The following is an 8219-nucleotide window of genomic DNA, read 5'->3' on the forward strand; positions in this document are numbered from 1 at the left end:
TAGTAATATCTCATTTCATGTTAATTCATTCAGTAAGTAGAGCCTCAGTGAAAAGAAAAAATAAGGAAGGTCGAGTGCGATATAGTACACACTCGCCTCAATTTTAATTAAAACAGTGTTTGGTTCAAACAATAACAATTCAATACTTTCAAATACACAAATATTTCACATAACAAGTAGCAGGTAGTGAAACACTCACCTGTCAAGCAAAAGTAATAATCGACGTCAAACGTCTCAGTTACGATCACCGTCGTTGCCCAAACCTAGGTCAACGAGTGAAAACATTAATAATTGGATTCGTTCCCTACTAAAGTATAGGTTCATTAAGAGGCCAAGTGAGTAGCTTAAACTACTTAATCCGGCATGCAAATAGGGTCTAAACCACGGTGAAAGTTCATGGAAAACAAGTCTAGTATGTACATGAAAGTTTGGCAAAAGAAAAGTTTCACTAAAGCTCAAAGGCTTCATTACGGGTTAAACTGTCTCGCCCGGCCAGCCTCGAGAAAACGATCATTGCTCATTGTGGGAAAGTCGGAATTAGGCTCCGTCAGTTGCATTGGAAACTAGGTTCATAAGGTTAAATTTGTCTAGAAGAAACCATTTCCAAAATCCCAACATAAGTGGCTCAAAATTAAGAAACCAAATGAACTTTCTGGACTGTCTCGGATGAACAGTACCACCCCGGACAGCCAACTTTCCAGACTCGCCACGGATCGCTCGGGATGAACCAGAAAATGAACTTTGTACCGTTTTAAAGCTCTAAGAGTCTACTTTCAATTTCCACAAACGGCACTCAATTCCGATCAGTGAGTAACACGTTATGACCTTAACAAGATTGCTGGACAGAAAATTTCTGGACCTAGTCCAGTTTTCCTCCTTTGTTTATAACTCAAAATTTATTCAACCAAATTGGCTATTTTTTTGTAGACAACCTCCACACACATAACCCAACATATAACACTCACATTTGTAGCCAAAATGTGCATGAAAATATCATGGAAAAAACGGGCAGCAAGCTTAAAAAGTTTCGGTCAGCACACTTTAAAAATTTCTAACTTCTACTCTTCTTGTTATTTTCATTCCTTGCACATAACAAGTATTAGATCCAACTAAATAGGGGTTTAAAACATATCAATACTTCATAAACACACATGAATAAGGGTTAGACATTTCATCAAACACTTGGTATGCATATTAGTAAACCTAACCATTACTTGATTAACTCAAGAAACTAACCCCAAATTCAACCATAACAAGTTGTTTTTACCATTTCAACCTCAAGTAGATGATATAACATCATAAACCCAAATTTTAAAGATTACATACCTTACTTACAAGTTGCTTTGGTCACCAAACAAACCACCACAATAGAAGCTTTAGGCTTGAAACAACCTCAAAGATTGAAGGAAATTTTTTCACAAACTCTAGATCTTTCTCTTTTTGGTTTTTGTTCAAGATCAAACTAAGGTTGTCATAGCAAGAAGATGGAGTTTTCTTCCTTCCCTTGGAAGCCCTTAAGGTGGATGAAATTTTGGAGGAAAATGAAGCAAAGTTGGTTTAAAATTCCTCTAATCCTTTGGTCAAACAAGATACATGGCTAGGGTTTTGCCACATGGCTCCATTATTGTCCTAACCTTTCTTAACCTTTGACTAATGCCATTCTTACCTTTCCAAATGCACCAATAATTATTCAACACCTCTAATCTCTCACATAATGTCTCTACCACTAATAAAGAACACTTGGACAATTACAAGTGGTGAATTATTTACAACCTAGCTCAAGGAAATATTTTACTTCAAGTAAAATGAATTGAAATGAAATGCATGGAAATTATTATAACACATAGAAAATAATTTGTAAGGGCATATATTAAATGGTCTAGATTTTATAATAAGGCATGTAAGTAAGAAAATTGTGTTTTAAAGTGAGGGTCAATACAAGGGATTTGTTGTAACACATTGTGAAATATAATGCTAGGGCATATAAGAGGTGGTTTAAATCTCGGTGCAAGGCATGTAGTTTGGGGAAATTGTATTTTAAAAATGAGGGTTCTCACACTAATCCTGTGAGTGCAATACAAGAGCTTTTCTTACCCTCTAACCTTTCTCTTTTTGTTTACTTCCTTCGCTTCTGAATAATTCCGCATTTGAAAGTTAGGTTGAATAAGCAACTATTCATAGTTTAAGCCTTGAATCTTGCTAGTGCTGCATATGCATTGTGTTAATAAGGATCTCAACTAAGGATGCTTAAGAGGAGCACGCTACAAGATAGTTGAAGAGGGCTGCTCATGGCAAAGGCAAAAAGGACAAGTCAGCCGTTTTGATAACCACTAAGGTCATGACTTGGTGCTTATCGATAGTTACATTAACATACATGCAGCCTCAATACATGCAGCCTCAATACATGCAGCCTCAATCTTGCCCGACTACCACGGATTGGATGGGCTTGATGAGTTGTGTGCATGCTAACCTTCGTTCCCCAACTGGGCTAGACTTTTGAGTGATTGCGTCCAAATAGCCATGTTGTAGGCAATCTTGCGCTTAATACTCCTTGCTTTTGCATAGGATGCACACATCAAAATTTTTGTCTGACTTTTCGTTATGACTATTCTTGTCCTTTGCCGTCTTGCTCTCATGGATGTCACCTGATCGCGTGATTTGTTTAGATTTGTCTTCTCCACTCTTTCCATTACTAGGCGGCTTCTTGCTTTTGTCCTAGGTTGAGTCCTTCTAGAACTTGAGCAACTTTTGAGCAGCTCTCATTGCTTGGGAGGCGGATCCTTATCCTTAACCCGCTGCCTTGCCCATGGCTTTAAGCCATAAAAGAATGTAAAGAGCGCATTTTTGGAAAACATGTTAGGAATCTTCAGCAACAAGTTGGAGAACTCATCCACGTACTCTTTCATACAGTAGTCCTTATGCTTGAGACGGCAGAACTTGGCCCTAACTTCATTTAGCGTTAATTGGTTCACACTTCACCTTTAACTCTACTTTGAATATGCCCCACATGGTAATGGCATTTTCTCAACTACGTCCATTATCACAGCTTCTCCTCTGCCATATCAATGCAGAATTCTTGAGATATAGTAAAACGGTATGGAGCCTAGCATCATCCCCAAGAATGCCAAGCATATCAAAATAACTTTCCAAACCAAAGAGAAAATTCTCTATGTCATGCACTTTCCTTACCCCAACATACGCCTCTGGATATGGAACCTCGACACTTAATGCAGCCACCGCAGCACCACATGCCTCTTGTGTCCTTATCACATCAACGTCGACCATCAAATTTGCAACCTCCTCCTGAACGAATGACGGCTCCTCTGTGGACACACTAGCTACCTTTGCTAGTTGGGCTCTACGCATCTCGAGCTCATTCTTGAGTTGGACAACTTCATCATAGAGAGGCTCGACTAAAAGTCTAATGACATCATCGTCCTTGAAAAGCTGATCAATGGCCTTGTTGAGTGGCCCTTGCATGTCCTCTCACAGCTCCTCACACAATGCATCCTTGTCAAGCAGCTCCATGCGTTGGTCCAACTCATCCCACCAGTCCAACAAGTGCAAGTATTTTGATTGGGTTGATGAGCCAAAATGCCCAATAGGAAGAATTCTTATACCTGATTTACTGAAAAAAGGTGAATAAGATCGAAGAAAATATTGAAAAAATGTAGAAGACAGAGAAATTTTTTTTATTATCATATAATTATAGTGTTAGTTGTCTTGTTGATTCTGAGTTGGAGGAGAAAAGGGAAAGAGAAGCAAGTTACTATAAAATCTAGAATGATGCTTTGCTAAATTTACAAAAGAAAATTTGAAAGTGTCCTTATTTTATTATCAAATGGAAATTGCATTTTGTGAGAGAAAAATTGCAGAAAAATGGACTTTTTTGTTTCTAAAAATGTCTAAATCAAGTCTACAAAATTGATGTAGAAAGTAGAATTTATGATTGAAAATGTATGAGGTATATATTTTTTATGAAGAAATGGGCATGTTTTATTTATAAGAAAGTAGTCTCAATTTTACATTATTATTGTTCTCAAATATCTCGTCCCAATTTTGTATTAAAGGGTCCTTGTGACACGAAAGTATAAATCAAATGAAAAAGTTACAAGAACAAGTCCTGATTAGAATTAGAGATTCTAGGAAATCTCTCAAATATTGGAGTAACCAACAATATTTTGTTAAGGTTGAATAGAAAATGCCTGAAAATAACCTAGGTTTTGCCTTTTACAAATAACAAGATTTATTAGCGAAAAAGAAAGAACAAGAAAAATGATTAATGACATATAATCCCACGACTCAATCACAATATTCTTTAAATTACAGGCGTGCTTTATTTTGAAATGACATAACCAGCCTTAACTTTCATCTAAAAGACTTTGCTCCAGAAGATGTGCCCACGTCTTATGTTGAACTATCCACTAATAAGGCATACTTCTCACGTGATACATTTTTAACCAAATTGTTTGTGTTTCTGCCAATTATCCTCAATTGACTAAAACTGAAAAACTTTGAGGATGAAATATGTTTTCGGTGCAATTTCAGAGATGAAATTGATCAACAACCCACACATTAGAGATGAAAAGTGTATTTCTCTATATATCATACACCATTTCTCTTGTTAGACCGCATTGAATAAAGCATAGTTCAGATACCCTAAAAATTAGGGATTCACTTGCATTATCTCTACAATAATAAAGCTATTGTATGTAGTTTTGAATCATATAAATTTTCCTATCACTTTTTATATTTCAAGTTTACCCTCACTACAAGTGTTCCACTGCTGCTCAAACACTGCTTACAAAATAACTATTTCAATCCAATAATCACGTTCTCCTCTACTAATCAACTCAAGTATTTGTATTGTGACTAGCTGTGAGTATTTGACACATGCACCAGAATATGAATAGGGAACAAATTAATAGGAGGAAACTATAACACATAAAAATTAAATAGAACAATTCAAAAGGCAATAGTTAGCATGTAGTATCCCTAGCATGAGATGATTCAATCAAAATCGTCAAGGCAATTTAAAATCCTTTGCTGAATCTATTGAATTGATATAAGTAAATTATAATCTCAACAGGGACGGAGCTATTTAGTGTTAAGGGTGGGCAATTGCTCCCTCCTCAACTTTAAAAAAATATTCTTGATATAAGGTAAAATTTCACGTAAGTTTCATTATTTGCCCCTCCCCCTAAAATAAAAGGAATGAGGGGCAAAGTTGTGAAGCAAAAGTATGATGGCCCACCATTATTTATTATGAGAGAGATAATGTAGGAACCATATTTTGTACTTGTATATAGTGGATTCTTGACTGAATTCATTCTCAAAAATTAGGAGACATTTATTCCCTTAAAACGAGGAGACATTTATGGAATAGGTAAACAATAAACACATGTATCGGTTTGTCTAACGAATGCCCTATATTTTTGGAAATATAAAATTAATTAGGAAAATATAAGATATATTTCAAGTGTTATATTTTTTAAAATAAAACACATATATCGTTAAGATATATTTCAAGTGTTATATTTTTGGACATATAAGATTAATCAAGGAAAGTAAATAAATACAATGGAAGGTAGGCAAGATTAAATAGGAAAAGTATATAAATACAAGAAAGAATAATAATTGTTAGTATGTGTGTGTGTGTGTGTATATATATATATATATATATATATGATAGGTTAGGTGAATACCATTTGTGTTAATAAGTTCCCTAAGGGTACCTATTAGAAAAATTCCACATATATTAACTATATCTCTCAAGTTTCCATACATGGGAAGTTTTCAATGATCAATCTATTCCTAATTTTTAGGGAAAAAATTATAGAATAACTAAACAATTAATGTCTATTATACATGAATTCCTATTTCATTTTTAGTAAAAATTAAAGAAACAACTAAATAGTCTAGATACGAAATAAAGGTATCGTGAATTTGTTTCTAATTTATAGCAAAAAAAGTTAAAAGTAACTAAATTGACTTTCAACTTTAGGAACAAATTTCACAAAATCACATGTTGTTAAAACATCTTCTACCACGTCTTTACATCTAGAAGAAGAAAATCTCCTAAAACATTTCATCAAAACAATAATTCTCTAAACAGTGTAGTTAAGTCTTACAAAATTAACAAGAATTATTTCTTGCAAAATTTTTTTCACAATTCACACAGGTCAGTTGAACAACTCAACATATCTCTTCATATTTATTTGATTTTTTGATATTATAACTACTATTATTCCTTGTTGTATAACACTTATAATTTTATCCTTATAGCGTTAATTTTATCTATCGATTTATTTTTATCTAACATAGAGAAAATATATTTTAACTGCTCATAATTGAGTTCTTAGTATATGTAATTAATTGTAGTATGCCTAATATTTGCATAATTTTAACTTTTGTCATGATTTATTCTTTTAAATAGGTGATGGAAAAATATTATGCAAGAAAATCAGTTGAAGACAAACAAGTTGATGAAAAAAATAGATCCAGTGATTTAGGGCAAAGCTCTACAAAACATCGAGTTGAGATAAATTTATATGATTTTCCATCAGATCCTAGGTTACGTGTCAAAATTGTGAATTATGATCCAAATGATAGAAATAAAGTTGGAAGAGCATACTTACAAATAGGGCCTACAATTCATCAGTGGTTAGAATGATTTATTGAAGCAAGTTAGACTATTTTGAAATAACTACAAGATTGAAATTCTGAATATAGGTGATATTCATGTTCTTAAAGAGAGGTCACGGCGTAAAATTCCAAGTCATAAATTTACATGTCTACAAAGTTGATTTATTCAACAGTGTTGTAGATATGCAACTTTTGGAGGTTAGTGATTGATTTTCAGAGACAACTACTGAATTGCTTCTTAGCATGGAATGCCTTAATCGTGATAATTGTTTCTCATATTTTAACAAGGAAAAGGTGATGCATTTTTCTCAATTTTATCCCTTGGAGTTTTCTCTAATGGATTTAATGGCGTTGGATAACCAGCTGTACATTTATGGTTAAGAAAGGATTTTACAAACTTAAAAGAGATTGGAAGTCTAGCTAAGAAATTAGTTGAGACAGAAAGAAACATTGTTCATCCAATGGTTTATTTACTTATAAAATTGGCATTGATTTTACCTGTTGCTACTGCTACTACTGCTACTGTAGAAAGAACATTTTCAACAATGAAGATTGTAAAGAGTTGGTGGCATAATCGAATGGGAGATTGTTGGATGAATGACTACTTGATGACATACATTGAGAGAGATATTTTCAATAGTATTGACAATGAAGATATAATTCAGCGTTTTCAAAACATAAGCACTCATTGAGAACAATTATGAATTTTATGTATTTATGTAGAAATAGTTTCATTATTTTATATTAGAATTCAATAAATATTGTACTTAATGGCATTTTTTTAATGTAACTGACAACTTTTTAAATAAAAAATTACTTCTAGTTCTCAATTTTCTTTTCTTTTTGCATATTCAAATTTTTCTCATTTTATTGCCAAGTGAACTAATTAATGAATGTTCCTCTCCTAAAAAAGTTGAGCAAACAGGTTAACCACAACAATTCTTAAATTATAGAACTCAAAAAATTCATTAAAAAGATATAGGAGATAAATTTCATAAAAATAATATATTTGGGGAGGCAATTTTACATACATAAGAATATGTGTGGGAGAAAAGAAATGATACTAACAATAATATATTAATCACATAATAACAAAATTAAGAAAACCAAGAAATTCAAGCAAGGAAGACATTTAAATTTTGTGAAATTACGTAAGTTTGTTTGTGAGTTGTCATGGATAGGGATTTTGTCAAAGACAATTATTAAAAGAAAAGATATGATTTGTTATTTTTTTTTACCATTGTGTCAATAATGATCATTTGAGAAATCGTGGTAGTTTCATTGGTGAATAGGTCAATATGGAGGAATTCTTTGACAAGGCAGAATTAGCAACACATTTGTGTACAAAGTACAAGTTTAATCTACTCCCATGTGTAAAAATAAAAATGGGGAACAATTTCTCATTGTCTACACTATGGCGAAACTTGAAATGATGATTCAAGTTAGAGATGATATTGGATTATACGGAGTTTGGTTTAAGGGAAGCAATGTTGACAAAAAAATTTAATCAAGCTATTTAGAATTTTAATAATTTTAGAAATTGATTTGTTATTTGATAACTAGATTAGAATTGG

This window comes from Coffea arabica, chromosome 6e (genome assembly GCF_036785885.1).
Source record: "Coffea arabica cultivar ET-39 chromosome 6e, Coffea Arabica ET-39 HiFi, whole genome shotgun sequence".
Classification (NCBI taxonomy): Eukaryota; Viridiplantae; Streptophyta; class Magnoliopsida; order Gentianales; family Rubiaceae; genus Coffea; species Coffea arabica.